Source organism: Euprymna scolopes, chromosome 21, assembly GCF_053919585.1.
Source record: "Euprymna scolopes isolate OS-2025 chromosome 21, ASM5391958v1, whole genome shotgun sequence".
In the NCBI taxonomy this organism is placed as follows: Eukaryota; Metazoa; Mollusca; class Cephalopoda; order Sepiida; family Sepiolidae; genus Euprymna; species Euprymna scolopes.
Window position 1 is genome coordinate 69,827,966 of NC_136502.1, and position 24,827 is coordinate 69,852,792.

Here is a 24,827-nt window from a genome sequence, read left to right on the forward strand (position 1 = left end):
AGGAAAATTCTCACCCTATATATTCAACAAATTTTTTATCTACATATTAGAAAATTTGGATATAGGGTATTCAGACGTATGGAAATATATCTAGCATAATCTATCTATTATATCTATAAAAGTGAGAATGTGTGTGTGAGAGAGAGAGAAAGAGAGAGAGAGAGAACAATTCTCAACCTATATATTCAACTAATTTTTTATCTACAGATTTGAAAATGTGTATATTGGGTATTCAGACATATGTAAATATATCTGGCATAATCTATGTATTATATCTATAAAAGTGTGAATGTTAGTGATGGAAAGAGCAAAAAATTCTCAACCTATATAACCTATAAAAGTGAGAATATGTGTGAGAGAGAGAGAGAGAGAACAATTCTCAACCTATATATTCCACACATTTTTGGGCACAGATTTGGAAATTTGTATATAGGGTAGGCAGACATATAGAAATATATCTAGCATAATCTATCTATTATATCTATAAAAGTGAGAACTTGTGTGTGTGTGTGTGTGTGTGAGAGAGAGAGAGAACAATTCTTAACCTACATACTCAACAAATTTTTTACCTACAGTTTAGAAAATTTGTATATAGGGTATTCAGACATATGGAAATATATCTAGCATAATCTATCTATTATAACTACAAAAGTTAGAATGTGTGTGTGAGAGAGAGAGAACAATTCTAAACCTATATATTCAACAAATTTTTTATCTACAGATTTGAAACTTTGTATATAGGGTATTCAGACATATGGAAATATATCTAGCATAATCTATCTATTTTATCTATAAAAGTGAGAATGCGTGTGTGTGAGATAGCGAGAGAGAGAGAGAGAAAAAGAGAGAGATAAAAATTCTCAACCTATACATTCAACAAATTTTTTATCCACAGATTTGAACATTTGTATATAGGGTGTTCAGACATATAGAAATATATCTAGCATAATCTATCTATTATATGTATAAAAGTGAGAATGTGTGTGTGTGTGAGAGAGAGGACAATTGTCAACCTATGTATACAACAAATTTTTTATCTACAGATTTCAAAATGTGTATATTGGGCATTCAGACATATTTTAATATATCTGGCATAATCTGTCTATTATATCTATAAAAGTGAGAATGTGTGTGATAGAGAGAGAGAGAACAATTCTCAACCTATATACTCAACAAATTTTTTATCTACAGATTTGAAAATTTGTATATAGGGTATTCAGACATATGGAAATATATCTAGCATAATCTATTATATCTATAAAAGTGAGAATGTGTGTGTGTGTGTGAGAGAGAGAGAGAGAGAGAGAGAACAATTCTCAACCCATATACTCAACAAATTCTTTATCTACAGATTTTAAAATTTGTATATAGAGTATTCATACAAATAGAAATATATCTAGGATAATCTTTCTATTATATCTATAAAAGTGAGAATGTGTGTGTGTGTGAGCGAGAGAGAGAGAGAGAGAGAGAGAGAGAGAGAACAGTTCTCAACCTATACATTCAACAAATTTTTATATATAGGGTATTCAGAAATATCGAAATATATCTAGCATAATCTATTATATCTTTAAAAGTTAGAATGTGTGTGTGTGAGAGATAGAGAGAACAATTCTCAACCTATGCACTCTACAAATTTTTTATCTACAAATTAGAAAATTTGTATATAGGGTATTCACACATATGGAAATATATCTAGCATAATCTATCTATTATATCTATAAAAGTTAGAATGTGTGTGTGAGGTAGCCAGAGAGAGAGAGAGAGAGAGTAAGAACAATTTTCAACCTATATATTCAACAAATATTTGATCTACAGATTAGAAAATTTGTATATAGGGTATTCAGACATATGGAAATATATCTAGCATAATCTATCTATTATATCTCTAAAATTGAGAATGTGTGTGTGAGAGAGAGAGAACAATTTTCAACCTATATACTCAACAAATTTTTTTATCTACAGATTTGAAAATTTGTATATAGGGTATTCAGACATATGGAAATATATCTAGAGTAATCTATCTATTATATCTATAAAAGTGAGAATGCGTGTGTGTGTGAGAGAGAGCGACACAGAACAATTCTCAACCTATATATTCAACAAATTTTTTATGTACAGATCTGAAATATCACATTTGTATAGAAGTAGAAATCTTGATACCTACTCTGATACCTAATAAAAGAAAGGACACTCTTTAGGGCGGATTTTGATTATAACAAGTCACTAATTAGAAATTATAATAAACATTCTAATAATTTAAGAATTTTACCAAAATAAAATTGCATGGTAATCACCCAATTTCTGCCACAAAATTTTGATTGGCAGAACTCATAAACATAAAATATATATTTTCTAATTTCATCTTTTTTTTTTCGTTTTACATAATCTGGTTTGATGTTTTCCCAAATATTCAAATCACTATATTTTGCTGGTTAATATCAAATACAGCAACTGAGTTATTTTTATGCATCAAACAATTACATTTTCTCATTCATCCAAACTAATCACTGAACATCAATTTCATATTTTCTTCACTAAAATATTACTGTGCTTGATGTCATCAAGTGGAGCGGATCATTTTTTTTTCATTTGTTCACACATTTATCCAATTTATATATATTTTAAAGATTCTTAGCCTATGTCATTGCATACCAATCTGTTTATTAAAAGTTAAGGTTCACTGTAAACACATATGTTACACCATAATAAAAACGCTTCAGATAATGTCTTGATATTCAATTCAGTTTCTCACATGACATCTTATGAAGTTAGTAGAAATGTTACAGACTTTTGAATCTCAAACACTTTCAATACTGTGCACTGATATTTTCTTTTTTGCAATATAAGCACATTCATGATTTTTTTTACAAACGTTAAAAACTTTCACATTGTGTAGCAATATACTGAAACAATTATAAAAATATTTGTTTTTATTTTGAATGATGCAGGGCATCTGAAGAGAGATTTTTCTAACAAAATGAAAGTATAATTTTTAGCAATAGGTATCTAGGAAAAGGCCACTACATATGTTATAAGTTCCAAATTTCCACAACCTGGCAAATACTGGTACATGCTAGCAAATTTAGATTTGCAATTACAAAATATGATTCTAATTTTTTCCTTTGCTCTTTATTCTAACACTACACTAAGTTTACTGTGTTATTTCGCTACAGTTGATATTGTGTAGAACAATAAGAAAATCATAGTGAACAATGCATTCAACAAAATTTCACACACATTTCTAGATACCTATATCTAATAAGTTCAAAAGAAAGGACACACTTAGGGAGGTATTTTGGTGGTCAAGTCACTAAAAAGAGATTAGCTGGTTTCCCGGCATAGCCCAGGATATAATAAAGATTGACTGAAATACATGTTCTAGCTGGTTTCTAGGCGTTGCCAGGGATGTAATATAGACACATTATGTTGTATATTACCTGTTCTCTTCTCCCTAAGGTAAAACAATTTCATATACATGCTGTAAATTACCTATGCTAGGGATAAAACATGAACAATATCAGTCCTAGGGTAGATAAAACAAATAATACATAGAGATGAAAGATTCCTCTCCCCTAAGAATCAAACATATGTTCAATATCTGCTTTTGTTTTTTCATTGTTTATACGGTCCCGAGCAACGCCGGGTAGCCCTGCTAGTGTATTAATAAATGTTAAATAATAATGAAACCTTACCAAAACAAAACGAAGTAAAAAATATCTGACAATTCATCGGCTCTAGCTGAAATAATTTATTAAGGAAACAACGGCTCGAACTTATACTAATAAATAGCAACTTACACACAAATAAATGTTAAATAATAATGAAACCTTACCAAAACAAAACGAAGTAAAAAAAAAAAAAAATATCTGACAATTCATCGGCTCTAACTGAAATAATTTATTAAGGAAACAACGGCACGTGTCATATCTCAGTCCTGGTCTAGCAGTATCAGAATTTTTGTAGGAATTTTTGACACCCCTAACACGAAACTGCGAATACAATATAAAAATCTCGTAATTTCTCTGTTAAAAGTGGGTTATTTATTTTCTTTATGGATTATACTTCCAAAATAAACTATTACAGTTGTTTTAAAAGTAATAAAAATATTTTTATTTTTTTTTTAAAACAGTAATGAATTTTCCGAACTCAATATTTTTCAATTTTTAAACTCAATATTTTTAAATTTTTAAATTTTAAAAATCTATCAAAATTTTTCTATTGATTCTATTTTTACGATATTTTCAGGGTCAATGTGAAATTTTATGTTCTTTCCAATAAACCGAATATAATATTTTAGACAAACGTTTTTTTTAAATTCACGCCCCCCCATTTTCACGCCCCATCATTTTCACGCCCCCCCCCCATTTTGAAATGTCTATTAAAAAGTAAATAATTAATTTATGTTTAATAGGTTTATATATCACAAATTGAAGAGAAAAGGTCAATAAATAATATATTCAAATTTAAAACAACAAAAAAAAATCAGTTTTTTAGAAATTTACCTGTAAAGTCCGAAGTTTAAAACCTTATTTTATAAGAACACATTTTTTCTTTTTGTCTTTTTTTTTTTTTTTTTAATGAAACCTTGGTCCTTGCTCCTTTAATTGAAAAAAAAATTAGGGCTTGAATTACATTTTTCGAGGAGTTATAAGCTTAGAAAGATAGGGGGTCGAATAATTTACGCCTCTCATTTTGAAATGTCTATTAAAAAGTAAATAATTAATTTATGTTTAATAGGTTTATATATCACAAATTGAAGAGAAAAGGTCAATAAATAATATATTCAAATTTAAAACAAAAAAAAAATCAGTTTTTTTAGAAATTTACCTGTAAAGTCCGAAGTTTAAAACCTTTTTAAAAAAAAAAAACACATTGTTTTGTTTTGTTTTTTTTTTTAAATAAAACCTTGGTCCTTACTCCTTTAATTGAAAAAAAAAATTAGGGCTTGAATTACATTTTTCGAGGAGTTATAAGCTTGGAAAGATGGGGTGGAATTATTCACTATTTTCACGAAATTTCTGACACTGCTAGTCCTGGTCGGCCATTTTGGATCCTCTCGTCTAGGTCGACCAATATAATTTTGTAATTATTTTGTTGTTGTTTATTTCCCCACTTCGGTCATAGTTAGAATACTGATTTCTCTCTGATTTTAACGACAGGTGCCGAAAAAAAAAAAAATGACGTCTCGATTTTCGGCGATAAACTGTAGAAGTACTATTTATTTATTTTCCAATTTTTTTATCTGAAAGTAAAGTTTGTAATCGTAGAGATTAATCGGAAAAAAGTTTGGGTTTGTATTACTGTACACATAGATTCGAAAAAGTTGTCAAAAAACAAATATATAACAAGTAAATGTTATCAAAGGCAAGATAAGTTACTTTTCTACTTAACTGGATATGTTTTCGGTGTTTTTATTTAATTTAACATGTTTATTCAGCTCGAAAAACATACTGTGTTTACCGTTGGAAAATTCAAAATGGCACCCGACTCTCTCTTTAACACGGTAAGTTTGGGAAAAGATGCTATAAATATAAAACTAGACAAAATACTGTTAGAAACTTGCTCAATACATGTTACCGTAACATAGGTTGACATATATTCGGTGTTTTTTAATAGTATTTTGTCTAGTCTATTATTTATAACACCTTTTCCCAAACTTACCGTGTTAAAGAGAAAGTCGGGCGCCATTTTGAATCTTCCAATACATCGGTGAACACTGCATGTTTTTCGAGCTGAATAAACATGTTACATTGAATATAAACACAAAAAATATATCCAGTTAGGTAGAAAAGTAACTTATCTTGCCTTTGATAACATTTATTTGTTATATATTCATTTTTTGACAACTTTTTCGAATCTATGTGTACAGTAATACAAACCCAAAAGTTTTTTTTTTTAAAGAATGTAAAGTGTGGAATTTAGAGGGGGGCAATCTCGTAGACGTCCGCCCAATTGTTAACTGAAATTTAAACACCAATTTATAGCCTAGTCTATGGGAGAGTTTAATTTCGTCATTTTATTTTAAGTATTAACATATAACATCACACAAAAGTTAAGATTAAGTCGAAATGGGATTTAGAAACTCACCACTGTTCAGCCTTTTTCCTTTAAATGAAAAATTAAAATATTTCTTTTTGGACCTAGGTAGCAACAGTTTCGTTCAAAGTGAAGACTTAGGAACTTAACTTGCGTGCGGAAACTGACGAGTTTGTTGCGCTCAGCGATAACACGTGGGCGGTGAAGCGTAGATTTTGTTCCTTGGAATGTTATGGTGGAATGATATTTATTTTAGTTCTTTTTATTTATATTATATATATATATATATATATATATATATATATATATATATATATATATATATATATATATATATATATATACTCGGGTTTTTATTTATTCAAAAGTAATGGAATAATGAATTCAACGAGGTTATTAAATAGTGCTCAATAAAAAGAGCTGATAATACTTGTTTATTGTTATATAAACATGCTCACATCCCGCTGCTACAAATAGCCACTTGTTTCAATCAAACAACAGATATCATCAGGCAGCGACTTGACTATTCAAAAGTTCAATGAATAATGGATTTTTATTTTAGGTAGGAACTCTTTAAAAATTGGAGTTAAAAAACTTAAAACACAGAACTTTAATTATAAGCCAAATCACCACCCGTAAGAATTGTTGGAATTTTTTTGTACCAATAATGGTGCATCCCCCCTATTTACATTTATTATTGTTTATCTGGTTCTTATATATGATTTTTTTGTATTTTGTATCCTTTATGATTTTTAGTTTCGTATATTTTGGGTTTGTACGAAACTGCCTTTAATTTGGAGAAAAGGGAAATGCCAGCTCCGTGATGACGTCACGAGCCCAGCGCAAGATTCAGTCTCTTTTGAAATTCTGCTGACGTGGAGAGTGAACGTGTTCATTGCCCGGCGCTGAAAATGGAATTTTGATGAGCCTCCTTCAAAGAAGTAAACCCGGCAAGAAATTAACACCCGGCTGTTACGAGACAGATTTCTGGAAATTAACTACGTGGCTACGGTTTTGCGCATATTTTATAAGGAGTGAAATTATTTTAAAGAAAATACCTTTTACGTGACAAGGAATTTTGGAATTTTCTATCCAGACAAGCGACGAGGTCTTGCTCCTGAAATTCATGTGTGTCTCTATAGTTTGCATGCGAACATGGAGGGAAAGAAAATTCTAAAAGAACTTTAAACAAAAAAAAAGAAAAAGGCACGTGCCTGACTGGCTTTCAATTGTGAGTACGCTCCTAAAATTAATTTCATATGCGAGTGTGATTGGGAGATACCATTTTGTATTTTATTATTGTATTCGTTAATGGGTACACACAACTTCTTTATGTGTTGTTATTTTTTTCATTACGTGTTACATTTTCATAATATTTTACCTTGGCGTTTCTTAAGTTTAATGCCTGCAAAGGGAAAAATTTACAACTTATTGTAAATAAAGTTTCTTCTTCGTTTCAAATCAAGACCTTTATATTTCATTCTTTACCCCCTCCCTCTCTTTTGTTTCATGCTTTTATTTTTTAGCTTAGTTACTTTAGCGTCAAATTTATCTGGAAGCAGGATAAATTCCGACAATATATATATATATATATTTCCCCAAAACCTCTGGTCTTGATGAAGGGGAGACTAAAACTTGTTGCTATGGTTTCAAATTATGCGAAATAACAGCAAAGGGAGACTAGATTCCAAATATTTTACATGTGTTATATCTCCCCTCTTTGGTTTTTATACATGAAGTAAATTTCACAGTGTATAAGGATTATAAAATACCGTAGATATTCATAATCATACCCTATTTCCAAAAAAGGGGAGTTATAACATAGAAATATTTGGAATCAAGTCTCTCCTTACTATCATTTCAGATCATTTGAAACCATAGCAGCAAGTTTTAGTCTCCCCTCCATCAAGACCAGAGGTATGCGTATATATATATATATATATATATATATATATATATATATATATATATATATATATATATATATATACGAGCAAACAGTTAATAAAACATGTTAAAAAAAACTTTGAAATGGTAGCGCTGATATATGTATGTACTTTATTAAAAGCTCGAGGTCTGGTATTAATATTAATTTGCTGATTTGTCAGCAAATTAATATTAATATCAGACCTCGAGCTTAATTAATATTAATACCAGACCTCGAGCTTTTAATAAAGTACATACATATATCGGCGCTACTTCAACATTAATTAAGAAAAGAATATCAAACCACATTTCTTCTTTTAACAACCATAATTCTAATAATAACCAAGGAACTTCTCTAACCACTTTAATTAAAAAACTTAAATCTAACAGTACCCCCTTCTCAATCAAATGGACTATCATAAAAATAGTTAAGTCTTATACTCCAGGCTCTAAGTCATGTCGCCTCTGCATAACCAAAGCTATAACTATAATTACTTCCCCTCAAAGTAACAATATAATAAATTCTAAAAATGAACTGATCTCTTTCTGTAAACATAAGTCCAAATTTAATTATGGCAATTGTGAAATTCCATAGTTATTACTTTTACCTTTTATATAGATATAAAAAAAATTTTCTTTAACTTTATCGTTTTTCTACTTACTTCTTAATACTTTATAATTTAATAATCCTTTATTTTAATTCTTTATCTCTTCTTTGCATGGCCGGCTTTTTATCTGCATTTTGTGCTTTATTCTTTAAACTTTCCTATCTATCTAATATATCAATCTACCCACACTTTCATATCTTGTATGTATATTTACTTATATTTTACTATATGCTTTTACTTACTTTGTTTCTTGCTTTTTCCTGAATTTGCATATACCGGCCATCCTCTCCCCTTAAATAATTTTTATTTTTTATTTTTTATTCATTTATTTATTTATTGTTTATTTATTATTTATTTTCTATTTATTTATTTATTTATTTTCCATTTAGTGTCTTCTAACAACTCTTGCTGACCTTTTTTTTAGTGATGACCTGTACATTTCAGTTGACCTATATTATTTTGCCCTATATATTTTTTCGTGCCTTTAACATTTCCTGTCTGGGTCATTTTGACATTTGTTTCTCTATTTATATTTAACTCTATTACCATTATTTTCTCCTCTTTTTTTCTCCTCTTTTTCTCCCTTGATCTTTCTTATTTATATTTATATCTCGGCAGTAGATTAAAAAGCATGTCTTATTTTTCTTTTATCAATATTATTGGAATTCTTTCCTTTTTTCCCTGTACACATTTTTGTGAATTTTTCCATGGATTTCTGCCTTATTATTGTGGACCATCTTCTTCCAATTACTGGATTTTTGGATTTTACTTGTGCAAATGGAAATTCAATTAACTTTCTTGAAGTTATATACTTGGATTTTACCGTCACTGGATTATTTATCTTCCATCAGCCTATCCATTCATGTGTAATCACCTTTTTCTTCACCATATTCCCTCTGCTTCACTTTTTTTGTTTTCGAGTAAGATCTTTGACTTACTTGTTGGCTCATCAAATACTTTTGCATGCAAAATCCGATCCCGCATTTTGCTAATTCCTACCCTCTGATAAGAAGGAAAGTATTTCTTCGAAACTCTGTGGATTAAGGACTATCCACTTATCTAGTGTTTCCTTTTCAGATTAAATATGTTTTTAACTCATTTCAAAGTGTTTTTTAACATGTTTTATTAACTGTTTGCTCGTATTATAAGCTCTATCTCCTATTTGGTTTTATCAGGCTTTTACATCTGGTTGAGATAACTTTATAAATATTCATTCTGTAATATTTATAATATATTTTAATTTTACCATCTTGAATCATTTTGGTAAAGGTAATTGTAGAGCAGAGTTTATTTTATGTATTAGTAAATTCATTAATACAATTAAAATAAAAGAAAATAGTGCTCATTGTAATGTAGATATATAATAAGTTTGATAGGCATATATATCCTAGAGATATTTTAATATTGAGTAAAATAATTGATAATTTATAATTAAAATTAAAAATCGGTTTCATAAGGAAGAACAAACAAAATCAATAAATTGTATGATCTTTTCAGAAACGATCGTACAATTTATTGATTTTGTTTGTTCTTCCTTATGAAACCGATTTTTAATTTAATTATAATTTATCAATCATTTTACTCAATATATATATATATATATATATATATATATATATATATATATATATTTACTAGCATGGGTACCCCGCGCTGTCTGGGTTAACATGAAGTTCCGTTTGAAACACACCTGTATACTAATCATTTTCATCATGGGCAACGTGGATAACCCCGCAACAAAAATAAAAGAACGGATGAAAACATGCAAATGTAATCGCCCAAAAAAAGAAGAAGTATGTGGTACCCTCTCCACCAGATATTTTTGCAGAGGGGCTAGAAAGAGAAGGAACTATTCTCCAGATATTGAACACTGGAAAGAACCCCACCCCCCAACAAAAAAAAATAATTAAAAATAAATCTTTACAACTTTTGTTTCAATAAAAATAGCAGCGAATGCCCATGCGATCGCAAAAAAAAAAAAAAATATACCAAAAATTAATTCTAAAAACAAATGAAATTTTTCGTCATTTTATATTTCTAAGATAATCTAATTCTAATATTCCCCCCACCCCCGAAAAAATTGAATTTGTCATATATTGGGGTTCGTTTTGTTTATAAAATTGTTAGGTGAAAGTACAGAATGGTCTAAAAAAAAAAATTCAAATCATTGTTATTTTATGTTTCAAATGTAATTCTGCCCCTACCCCCACAAAAAAAATATTGTATTTGTCATGTTTTGCCTACCCCACCCCTCCATCGCCAAACTTGAAAAAATGCTAGAGATGACATATCTCGTTGAACTCTTTGTGGCCAAAAAGCAGGTGCTCATTTTACGTTAAATTTATATAGAAAAGTGATCCCCCACGCTAAAATGTTAATTTTTTTTTTCAAAATTTCTTATTATTTATAAAGACTGTTTAAACGTATAAGGCCACAAAAAAGTCGGTCTTAATTATTTTTTTAGGGGTTAAACGATGCTGGGTCACATCGTGAAAAGGGACCCTTTTTAAGTTAAGATATTAAATAAATTATAAAGAAAATCTGTTTCGCAGGCAATTAAACACGCTTGCTATGATATAATTATTATAATAAATCTTGGGCAACACCGGTTAAATTGTATAAACAAAAAGAAGGAGCAGATAATATATGGGATAATGGATTTTGCTTACATGGAAAATTGACCCTGTCTGTCTAACTCTGCCCTCGTGGGGATGCAAGTAAATGAGGACATTAGTTTTAATTATTTTTCTCTAACCCCAAACCCCCCTTGCCCTGGGCATTGGCGTTGAAAATAAGGAAAAATGATGTATTGCCGCTGAAGGTAATGTTTTAAAGAATAATTAAACTCTGGAATTCCATCCCAGGCCACTGCTTAGTGCTTCCCCAACTGTACTGACATGCAGAGGTTCAAGTGTAACGTGAACCGACATCTTGCTGTCCAAATCCCAACATAGTACCCCAGTAGTTGTTGCCCCTGATAGTATCCCCCTAGACCAAAGTGGCAATGCGCCTTGTTTGGGGTGAAAATGTAATAAAAAAAATAATAAATTGTCTTAAAAACGCATATAGAACCCCCCCCCCCAAAAAAAAAAAAATAAATAAAAAAAACACGGTACATAAATATTAATCTGGGTCGAAAAAATCCGAAACAGAAAGACACGCATTTATTTAAATATTTTTTATTTAAATACGTTCGTTTTGTTACTTACTTTAAAAAACTTTTTTGTAAATATATTTTTTCTTTTAAATCTTCAAAAGTTTTGTAAATATATTAAAAAAAATTCGTTGGTGAATATTCGAGCATGTTTGCTATTTGACATGTTTACAAACACCCGCCGCCATGTGCTTGTGCCAATGTCAAGGTCGAATCACTGGTGTTAGTTGAATTGTGCGCTTGTCACCGCCAGGCGGCGGCGTCTGCTACAGGGTATCTATTCTTTACTTGATCCCATCTGAGGAGCAACACCATCACAATCACAGAATCTTTAGAGGAAGTAGTTCCTCTTTTTCCCCCTAAATATTAAGTCCTCCTACTGCCCCCAGTCAAGACCGGGAGGAAATATACACATTCTCAAAATATTGTGCTTGCACGCTTCGTACCTGGATCATAAACTCATAGGCATAACATAATCTTTCCATTTCCCGATTCAAAAATAATAAATTCTCCCTTCTCAAATTCTGCCCATTTTCATTGGCTGAGAGCTGACAATTCGATTATTCTGGAATCTACATCTTAACACATAAACGAATGTTTCAGAACTTTTCAAATATGGTGGCACTCTCTATGAGAGGCAGTCATTTAAAAAAGAAAGAACAAATACAAGCATAATAATTATTCATAAACAGAAAATTAAATACTGATAACTTTACATTTACCTATGCACACATTAACAACACATCACTATCCTCCTCCCAAAAAACAACCCTGTAAAAAAAAAATATGTATGGGTACCATTGTTTATTTCTCATTTTTGGAGCCAGATTTGTACGCATGCGTGAAGAACAAATCTAACTGTATCTGACCGACACTGTCATCCCCCAATTTTTTGTTGGTTTATAGTATTTGCGGGTGGGTATCCTGATAATGATTATCAAAGTTAAATTTGGGGCAAATATTTTGGCATCCTTCCCCCACTCACAAAATGGGGTGTCTATTCCGATAGCCATTCTTTAACATGGGGAGGTTGGCGGTGTCTATTACAAAAGTTGTTCTTAACATGAGAAGGTTGAGGGTTGAGCTAAAACAACAACTGTACTTCAGTTTTTTATGAAGCGGGGGAGCATCCTTCCACCGGGCAGTGCCGATTAACGGGTCCTGCTAGTAATAAATAAAATAAATTGATAAAAATAATTGAAAGTAATTAAATACAAAAGTAAACTGGAAAAAATTATTAATTTATAAAAATCAAGTAAATAAAAACAACAATAATTATAAATTTTTTATATATTATAAAATTGATCTTCTTTGTCTGTAAAACGGTCTCTACCAAACTACCCTGTCAATTTTTGTCTACAGACTTGAAACTTGATATATGGAGTATTCAGACCTATGAAACAAAATCGATTTGGTTTTAGCTGGAAAAATAGCAACTAAGCAGTCAAAATTGAAACATGACATGAGGTTTGACATACATGTGTCATTAATTCAGATGATAGCAAATACTATTCAAGCTGATGGCACCTAAGTCATATTTAACTTTCGAAATCACTATATATTGGGTACAATATAATAATCAAAGAGAATTTGCTCTATAATAATAAATTAAATCTAAAATAAAATTTTTAGCAATCATCGTTTTAATGTGCTTTCTCAAAATGGGCAGACTAGATTAGAATCACTTTCTTCTCCTAGTTTAACCAAAGACAGAACAGATACTACACTTTGAGTTATATATATTTTATTCTGTAGAAATTGTACAAAACAAAAAATTAGGCACAAGGTCAGTCAAAAATTGGTGATGGGGGATCTATGGCATTCTCGTTACTATACCTTTGGTTGGTACATGCTAATCCTAGCGAGGGATGCCATTCATCATAATGAGGCAAACACAGAGAGGGTCGTCCTATTTAAGATTCCCAAATCTATTCGTTTTTTTTTTTTGTTTTTTGTTTTTAATAGAGTTAAATATATATATGTATTATATGTAAAAATAAAATTTTATAAAAAGAAGTCATTTATTTATTATTATTTCATGGGTGTGGTGTACGGTAAAACAGTAAAAATTAAATTAAAAATGTTAGTAGGAACCCTAACCTACCTTCTCTAGATGGCAGACTGCTCACTGTTTTCCAGCTTGATAGAGGCCAAAAAACAAGCAGGTCGATCTCTAGATGGGACTGAATTCTAGCTGGGATCAAAGAAAAGTGAGAGAGTGAGATGTTGCTCCAACATGAGATCAATTACTGGGGTGGCCAGGGGTAAAAAAGAAAGGAGTGTGGGCATCTTGCAGGTTTCCTATCGGGGATGGAGGGGAGGGCATTTATTCGGCTAGCTAAGAACCTACTCTATACATGGGACTTACCTTAAAGGGACTGGAGCCCGACAGGATCTGGAACTGTGCGCGCCATACTTAGGTGGAAAACATGAACTCCAATTTGGCACCTCTTTGTATATTATTCTGACATATGGATGTAATCTTTTCCTATCACATCTCATCTTGCTGGTGTTTGAAGAATGGGATATGATCCTGATCAGCAAAACATTCACCCCCCCCCAACACTTCTCATTCTGTCGTGACGTCCATATCACTGTGACAAGGATCACAAGAAACACCATTTATTTCTCCCTGTCTTATGGCGGCTCTGCACTGTGGATGAGGTAGGACACATCAAGCGGGTGAAGATAGTCGGGATCAATGCAAGTCATCACTTTGTTGACATATGCCCAGTATTGTCTGAGTCCACTGCATTCAAAGAACGTGTGTTTTGGCATTTCCTCGGCTGGGGTCCTGCAATGGGGACACTCGAGTGAACTCACTAGTTGGGCACTGTATTGTATGGTGTTGAGGGGCAATACATTTCGGGCCAATCGTCATGTCAAGTAAAACTCAAAGTTGTTGAGATGACACGAACCTAGCACCCAGCTCCACTGGGAGCAGATCTCTTCCTTCGACAACCCCAAACACTTGACGAGCAGGTCGTCGGCAGTCCCTGCTCACTAGTTCCTTATATAGTTTCTTTCTAATGAGCCAAAAAAGGTCACTGAACCTTGGAAGATTCCTGAGTTTAGCTCTACACTCTCTCATGAACTGTGTGTAACCCAACGGCCTGTGATGCGTCTCAACCGACCAACTGTGGGGGTTCCACACAGACTCTTTTGTCAATGTTTGGTTCAGGAAGGCCAGCCTCTCGGTGTCTCGATGACACATCAAGTTGGGCAGTCGTAAGCCTCCCTCACATGGACATTGAACACAGAACTGTCTGCAAATCCTATGCCTGCCTTTGTCCCAAAGAAGCAAGGACAGCTTGTACTGCAGCAATTTTACATAGTTTGTTGGCAGAGGAAGTACGGCCAGTCAGTAAAGGATGAGTGAGTTTTCGAGGAACTCATAGACATACAGACACACACATATACAGATACACAGGATTAGAGACAAAGTTCCTTTTATATAATAGTAGATTATTACTAAATATGATATATATATATATATATATATATTATTATTATTATTATTATATATGTATATTATAATTATTAGATCACTCTGACATACGTTAAAAACATTTAAAAATAAATGTTCAAATTTCAACTATATTTCTTGCGGTTGATGATGACCGAGTGGATTACAAACGGCATCAGAGATGGCTTTGCTGCCGGGGTCAAATCTCCTAACTGATGGTAATCGTGACACCCTGCACTGATGATTCCCGAAAGGATGAAACGCTGGTGTCTGTAAGTATTTAATAATTAATCTAGTAAATAATTATATATATATATGCACATATTTAAGGAAATTTTCCTTCGAACCCACAACCCAATTGTGGCTTCAGTCTTTGACTGTACCTCTGACCAATTCTTTTCGAGCTGGAGACCCAGTCCAAACCACATGCTGAGTATCCGAACCAGGCCGTCCATCCAGCCGAAAGGAGCCAGAAGAGAATCGGCGCCCCTCGAGGCGCCCAATCACAGATCAGTCGACTTGCTGCAGTTGATTTAGGTCCTTGTCATCGTTTTGTACCGCATGAACGCTAATCACCGTCTCAATGTCTCGGAAGCATGACACAAAGATGGTGATGTTATCGGTGAACACAGAGTCCCTGGCTCTCAATCCTCCAGGTAAAGAGATCCCATGCAGGACCGGACTTACCTCCCCCTGCCTTAGCTTGTGAAGTAGCGGCTCCAACTCAAGGATGTGAACAGTCCTGACACACAAATTGGGAGATGGCAAAAGATTTGGAGCTCTTTCCATTTACCCGTTTATCACTGCCCCATCGGCGCATGTTACTATATTGAGATCCATTTGCGGAAGCCCGGTTTGAATCCAGTATTCTCTAGAACAGATGCCAGTAAGCGATGGTCTACTCTATCAAAGGTTTTGGACTGATCTTCTGTGTCATCTTCTATCCCTCCCTCTAAGATCAGGTGCAAGTTCTTCTAAAGCGATCTCCCTGTTCATGCCATAATTTTGCTTGGGTTCAATCAAGTCACTGATAACTGCAGCTAATTCGATACTTTGATTGTAACCTTTAAATGATTGATGTCTGCTTAAACTCACTTCACAGATCCCAAAATCATACCGGCTTTCAAACCTCAAAGAGGCAATCGTCAGGTGTTGCTATTTTATCGCTTTTTAATTAATGATTCACTACTTATCAAGTATAACACCAATAATGGTTAATGACTTATATTGAAGATTTTAGCTTTAAAATGGATGCCAAATGTTTATGATTAGTTTGGTTTCACATTGCAACCAGTGTGGAGGCAAAATAATATGCGATAATTATTTTGCCGATTTTTAAAATTTTATTTTATTTTGCAAAAAAATTGCAAATTTTTTAATTTTTTTTAATTTGCAAATATAAATTTGTTTTCTGATTTTTGTAGTTTTGTCCACCATGCACATTATCCTGATGTATATCTTTAATATGTTTTTTTTTTTTTTTTTGGGGGGGGGGTGTATTAGTCTTATATTTTTACTTGTGTCTTTATACCCATGTGGTAATTAATCATGCATTTTACTTCTGAAGAAGTCGTGCTAGCCTTAAAACTTTCTTATTTTGTGTAGTATACTGTACATTTGTATGGCTGTACAAATGAAAAAAAAAATTGTATTTATAATGATTTTTTATCTTCTTTTGAGTAAGCATTAAAGATTGTGTCCAGCACAGAATGCGAGAAAAAATTCTGTATAGACATCACAAATCGTTTTATGCTGATATCAATAAATGAGGAATAATTTCGAGTTAAAATCCATTTAGTATTACGCATATTACTTGAGAAGAAGATGCTTGAAATGTGTCAACATTATGGTGAATAAGAGAAATGACATGATATCAGGTCAAATTCATTCGCCACCATGTTTTGATTTTGCTTACTTGCATAATGTACATACATTTGAAGTTTTTCTCAAGTTACCTGCATAATGCTAAGTGAATTTTAACTCAAAATTTCTCATTTAATGATATTTAACAAAAACAAAACATAAAACTATTTTTACACAATCATGTCAATGTTGAGAGACCGTCTATTCTGATGAACCAACATCACAGATTAACCCTCACGTTTTATATCTGTTCATAATTAATACACATTGTTTGAATCAAAATTCCTATGTCTACTTTCTTAGCTGCCATATGTTTTTTTTTTAATATTGTGCTTCCATTTTTAAGAAACAAATAAACTTGATATCATTATTTGTTACCATAAAAATCATAAAACAAATTATTATCTAAGAAAAAACAAAAGCAGAACAAAGTAATCCAGGCATATTATTTTGTTTGATACATGCAATGTGAAACAAAACTAACTGCAAAAATTTGGTACATATTCTAAAGCTAAAAGCTTCAATATATATTTCCAATTACTTTAACCACTGCACCATGGGTCAGGGTTTGCTTAGAGTACTTGGAAAAATCAATCAGAAGAATGATATTTTCCTGAAGGTTGAAGGTTCAATTCTCAAATTCATTGTGGGTGACCGAAAAATACAATTGCGAATTTCTTAGGACGTCTACCCAGTAATGGCTGATAGAACAAAAGCATACTACCCCCGTGAAGTAAATAAAGGGTTCTATTCGAAATTCTGTCAAAATTATCGAGTTACGTTGACCGAAACATTGTGAAAATGACACTCAAGATGAGAACAGTTGTTTGATGAATACAAATAATACGAAAATGAAGATTGATTGAAACCAAATTGCTCCAGTCAAGAAAATTCAATCAGACTAAATTACCTTAATCTCAAAGAGTTTCTCGTCTTCTACCCAAAGATAGGATAGATACTACGCTTTGATCATAACCCAAAAACTGTTGCGGTTTGTTTGGATAACTTATCACAAAAATCTCAACAGTAGGTTACATATCAAAGTTAAAAGCCAATTGAGAATGAGGATTAATGAGATGAGTGAATTGTCAGTTGAATGATGAAGAATATGATAAGAGTATTGAACATAATGAATGGAAGAAATACAATTACTTATAAGTACAGTTTATGTTTGGGTACTATTTAAATCATTTTCATGTAATTTTTACATTGAAATGATTAAGGATGCTAAAATAATTCAAATAAGAACCAAACCTCAACCGAAGTAACACTTGACGATTGTTTTTTTAGAAGCATGAAACCAAGTGTAGCGTAGTTAACATACAAGAAATCTTATATATATATATATATATATATATATATATATATATATATATATATATATATATATATATATACTAGACTACCCGTGACCCGTTGGGTCTGTATGTTATATTAGCTATGGAATTAATGTATGAGCGTGACACTTGTGGCATAAAGAAAATAGTTTTTTGTGACATAACAGAAACATTTCTATGAAAGTATATTAAAATGAAAAAAGAATATAGATAGATTTCTATGAGTCGTTCTGTTTATAAATGTTTATTTTTGAAAAAAAAACTTACGGCCATTGAATTATAAATGGTTTGCCATAATTATAGGTAAATGTGCACTGAACAGATACCATAATACTTTAAGTTAAATTCAAATTTTGATATATCTTTTTTAAACGAAATTGTTTGTTGAAAGTACAGAATAGTTAAAAACACGCTCCCCATGTTAAGAATGGCTTTTTAAATAGAAAATGAAAATAAAATGTAACTTTTTTTCATTTATTTTAAACAAACATTCATGACCTATTGGTCAAATATTTAATTTATATTTTAATAATAAGGTCAATAAAACTAATTAAGACAATGCGGAAATGAACAATGTAAAAAAAGGCAGAAAGTATTAACAATTGTTTATTTGAATAATTTAAATGCGAAAAAAAAACAATTGGGACGCTGAAAACATACAAAGTAAAACAATATGTTTTATTGTCGCGTTGATTATTTATTTGTAAAGCAAATTAAATAAAACATATTTTCATGTTTATTTATTTATGTTGGTAGTGTAGAAGAAAATGTATGAATGTTTTTAAGAAAGGTGTATTAAAAATAGAGAATAAATTTTTTAAAAAAAGGAAGGCAGTGGGTAAATCGCCGTTGTAAATTGTTCTTATGTTTGTCAACGGGTCAAAGTTGATTTATTTGTAAGAAAATTGCGACAGTATAGTTATAATACAGAATAGTTGCAAAGCATCCCCTCCCTTCCTGTGTTAAATCATAATTTCTAAATAATAACGTTAATATTTCAGTGCGCAGGTCAAATTCTGCAAAAGTAGTGATTTGTGTTTATTTTTTTACACTGTTATGGGTTAATGTTTATGTACGTATACACAACCGGAAGTTGTAAACCGGATGTTGGGTTCCAATACCCGTTACAAGGTCATTTGAGTTCCTTGACTGTCATTTGGGAAGTCGAGTTTCGATCCTGGCTTAAGGCAGTTGTCTGTCTAGCCGCACTGATGAGCTGTGAAACAGCAAAACAGTACTGTATGTGGATATATATATATATATATATATGGAGGGGGTATACATATATATCCAACTAATAATTTTTACCAAATGCATTGACATTTAATTTGTTACTAACCTTTATAATGTTAAAGTGTAAAATCTGATTTATTATCTCTGAATTTGTTATTTTGACTTAACCAAACATGAGTTAATCAAGGATGGCAATTGATTTGAGGGGGGGGGGTATGGAAATCACTCTAGACAAGGAATGAAGCCACTTGATGTAAGGCCCTAAAAATAATACTACTTCAAAGTCAAAAACTGATCAATAATAAGTATCAGATGGATAGACTCTGAGCCAGAAAATAGCAATTCTTCTTCCTTTGTTAAAAACCTCACTCAAACTAAAGGAGGAATAAGGAAAGCAAGAGTTACAAGGCTAGCAAAAATAAACCCAAGGTCCATTATCTACATTCCTTAAATAGTCGCTAAATTCAAGTTTAAAAGATAGTAAAAATAAGACTTTATGGTAATCAGATTGGCTAGTATCTCCTAACTTAGGGTTAGTGATAGGACTTCTTTTTTGGTTTTTTTTTCTGTTTTTACTATTTTTTAAGTATAGCAAGTGACTATTTGGCATTAAATTGATCCAAGATTGTCAATTATTGATTATTGATCCAAGATTGTCAATTATTGATTATTGATTCAAGATTGTCAATTATTGATTATTGATCCAATTATGTTTGTAGGAATTTTGTTGCAAAACTCAAAGGGTTGTTTCCATGTTGATCCTTATGTAATCCTCTCTCTAGATATAAAACTCAGTGTGTGTGTTTGTGTGATGTGTGTGTGTTTCCAATAGAAATAAACACTATAAAATCTATACAAAATCTGAAAGTGTATATAAAATTTACCAGGAAAGACAATAGAAGTATTCCCAAATCTCTAAGTGCATCCTAAAGGGGATATGATAGTGTAATCTTTTTAAAACTTCAAGTAGATCCTATTTTGTACGAAATTTAAATCAGATGCATAAAATTTTCTAGGAAAAGACAATGGAAGTGGTCCTGAATCTCTATGCTACATTCTATGTGCCAAATATTTATGTGCCTCCATCTCTAAGTGACTTGTGGGGACATAAACCTCTGAAAACTACAAATATATATCTGATTTTAATGAGTTTTTCAACATATCAGCTTCTTTCGACTATATCCTGGGAAAACAGAAAGAAAAGGGACAATAAAAATAAAGAAAGTAACATGGTGTTGTGATGAGTATAATGAAAAGTGCATAATAGTGATCCTCATTCAATCTCGGACAACATCAGGCTTTCCTGTTAGTTTACTTATAAAATTCATTTATATTAAAGATGGAAACTGCTCTTTGAACTGGTAGGGTCAGAGAAGCTTAACTCTGCCACAGAGGAGTGCCTTCTATGTCAGATACAACTGGTGGCAGTGAGAGAAGTCCACTGATAGAAATGAGGTAGAACAAGAGTCAATAACACATTTCTTATCAAAACAACATGACTAATATAAGCCAAATTTTATGAATTTAGAATTGAATGTCTAAATAAACTAACTTGTCGGCAGCAAGTGGACTATTCAGATGACATGGTTGACTGATGATAGCTGAACTTAGAAACAGAAAATAAAAGGAGGGTACTGGCAGATGTAGCTCTGCTTGTTACATTGGCGGCAACAGACAAGTCACTTTAATAATGCTACATACCCTCTTGCACTACCCATTGAACCAAGAACAGCACAACCAGGAGACCAAGGCTCCTTTGACCCTATGATACACCAAACATGGCAACGGATGCAGAAAGAGCTGTGAGGAGTCATTTATATTTACCAACGGTACCCCAGATAATTTTTCTGCTCACAAGCACAAGACACAGCTGATGAACATGCCTCACTTGAGTGGGATAGGGAGCAATTTCAGATGTGCGCCCCAGAGCTACCCTGTTCAGTGACAGTTGAGGCGACTATGATGCCTGAAACTCATGCAAGATTCGGACATGTACTAAGAAAAAAACAGTGACCCACCACAATTATCGCTACACTGCTTTGCAAACACAGGTGGGCCTAAAAGTCTGAGGGGTACTTCGTGTCAACTATCCATTGGATATGGGGCTTAACAGACAGACGTTTATACATCAGAAATGACTTGCTCCTATGTATAAAGATGAGAACAAAAGAAATACGACAGGGTGTATGCATGCCAGAAAACACCTCTGAGCTTTATTTATCACAAATGGAATCCCAATTTCCCAACCTTGCTATCACAGAAAAACTCGTTGAGGAACATATGTAGATGCCCATGTAGAACGTCTATTCTAAGGAAACCAGAAAACTAACATGAATAAAATAAAAAAAAATGTATAAAGGGAAAGCCTCAAACCACATTATCTCCTTTCTAATAAGCATTCTTACATTCTTAGTTGCTTACACTGCATGAGTTCTACTCACCCCCTTTATCCAGTAACAATGAAATAGCAATGTCCCTAAATCACTTTGAGGAGTGTAACTATTCAGCAGATATATAACCTCTACAAACTAACCCAGTAACATTAACTAACTACGCGGAGTCGCAGAAATACCTGGATTAGAACCCAGGCGCGGAGCAAACCCTCTCAGTGCTGATGGACCCAGTAAATCTTTCCAGATCATCCGTCTAGAAGAAGGAAAACTCTGAAACTAAACCAAAGGGGAAGGAGACCTCTTCAGTCTTGGATGACAACCTTCCTAGAGCTGGTGACTCAAACAAATTACCGGTTTGCAAACCTTAATTGCTTAAGGAGTAGATAGGTTCTGTCTATCGCCCGGCTTCCATACTCCTTCTTTGCCTATTAGTCAGGCACAGAGACACTATCACAGTGATTCGACAGAAACACCCAGTGGTAGATCTTGTTTCTTGTCTAGGGCAATGAACGCCGTTTCCCCACTCCCGATACACCGCACCCCTAAAACTGGGCACTTGAGAGTGCTTGAGTACCGTATATGCCTGAGCAATTAGATTGGGTTGACCTTCCTCTGATGGGTTGAGGGTACCGGATTGACAGTTACTGGCTGCTGTTTCCGACTGGTAGTACAGGTGCCCTAACTCTTTGGTAGCGCTTAGAGCGGCTGCTTCATCAACAGTTGTATAATATTGGGATGTTTGTAGTGCCATGTCACGCATGGAAAGAGACCCTGCACTCATCTCCGGTGGGCTTTCCTGAAGCCACAGTCCTAGTTGAAGAAAGGTCAGCTGATGGTCTACTTGTGATGTGTGTCTGATGCTCTGCATAACCTCTTGTTCAGCTCCCCCTTACCTAAACTGAAACTCTTTAAAAAAAATATGACGACAGTACAATCTAAAAACAAGCTTAAACCAGGCTTAGAGTCAAACAAATCCATCTTGCCTCCTCCCTTGAGGCTTGCATTCACAAATATCCATGGGCTTAGAACTAATTTAGCTGATGTTGAAGCATTTCTCCTAACAAATACCCCGGATATCTTAGCACTAAGTGAGGTTAACCTACACTCCTCCATCCCCTCTAACTACTTTAACATGCCTGGATATCTCCCACTCTGCCGTAAGGACTCTGACAGACACATGCACGGACTGGGAGTTTACATTCGTAATACCCTTCCCCTGACTAGAGAAACAAACCTAGAATCAGATGATCAAGCCTTTAGGTGCTTTAGACTAATCATGCAACACAACATTAGCTACTTTTAGTTTGTCTACCGCTCTCCCACGACCCAGGACTGCACCATAATAAACAAAGTCTCTGACAGCATAGACACAGCACTCTCCCTCGACACTAGCGCACAAGTACATGTATTTGGTGACTTTAATGTCCACCACAAAAACTGGCTTGGATTCTCTACTTACACAGATGCAGCGGGCAGCACAACTCATAGCTTCTCTATATCTCACTCCCTATCACAAATTTTTACATTTCCAACCCGTTTCCCTGGCCAGGAAGAACAACACGCATCACTTTTAAATCTATTTTTGACCACAGTTCCTGATGATTATATAACGAATGCTGACACCCCACTTGGGAACACTGATCATGCAGTGATAATGGTTGAAATTGCCCTAAACTCTAGAGCCAAAACTGAAGAGCCAGTGCTCAAAACAACGAGATATTATAAAAAGGCTAACTGGGAAGCCATCAGAGATCTTATCAGAGATGCCCCATGGGAAAATATTTTTTTCTCTTCCTGCGGAACAGTGCGCAAACGAGACCATTGAATGGTTCAAAACTGCAATCGAAGCACATGTTCCCATGCGGAAATTTTTTAGCAAGCGCCACTCTCCCCAACGGTTTACTTCGACTTGCGCAACTGCCATTGCTCAAAGGCAGCATGCATACTGCAGATTTAACCGACATAAGTCCAGTTCAAACAGACAGAAGTACATAAAAACTAGAAGTAACGTTAAGAAAGAAATAGCGACAGCTAGGAGAGAATTTACGGAAACCACTAAAAAACGCATCGAAGCACAAAAACTAGGAACTCGTGACTTCTGGAAAATCTACAGCAATGTAGTAAATAATGGCCAATCAACAATTCCCCCACTAACCAACAATCACGAGGTTGTTTGCTCAGCAACCGAAAAGGCTAACATGCTTGCCAGTCAGTTCACCTCAAACTCCACACTGGACCTTTCCAACCACCCCCTACCTGAATTTCCTATGTGGACAGACGCCACGCTAGACGATCTGAAAATCACCCCTGCTCAGGTGCATGCTATCATAAAAAACCTTGACACTTCAAAAGCATGTGGACCCGATCTCATCCCAGTTGTGCTATTAAAAAAGTGCTCAGCCAAAGTAGCTCCATTTCTCTCCAAACTCTACAACAAATGCCTTAATGAATCTTGCTTTCCGGGATGTTGGAAAACTGCTTCTGTGGTACCAGTATTCAAGAATTCTGGCAAAAGAACTGACCCATTAAATTATCACCTCATTAGCCTCCTCCCACTTTTTGCCAAAATATTTGAGACCTTAATTAACCATGCTCTAGTTCATCACCTTACAGATGCTAAACTTCTGACTGACCAACGATATGGATTTAGACAAGCCCGTTCCACAGCAGACATCCTTACTGTAATCTCTGAATATATATACTATTCACTGGAAAAAGCGGGGGAGGGCAGAGCGGTAGCTCTAGATATATCTAAGGCTAAAGGTCTCCTCAGGAAAATTAGATCATACGGTATCACTGGTAGAATAC

General features: G+C 33.4%; 1 protein-coding gene across 2 annotated transcripts in view; it reads right to left on the minus strand.

Moving 5' to 3' along the window:
* The window catches only part of LOC145242453 (uncharacterized), a 190,839-nt gene extending 184,570 nt beyond the window's left edge, over positions 1 to 6,269 (minus strand). For both annotated transcript variants that reach the window (XM_080105508.1, XM_080105509.1), the window contains exon 1: positions 6,091 to 6,269. The gene's annotated coding sequence lies outside the window, so the exon portion shown is untranslated. The remainder of the gene's footprint in view (positions 1 to 6,090) is intronic.
* Positions 6,270 to 24,827: the final 18,558 nt, after the last annotated feature.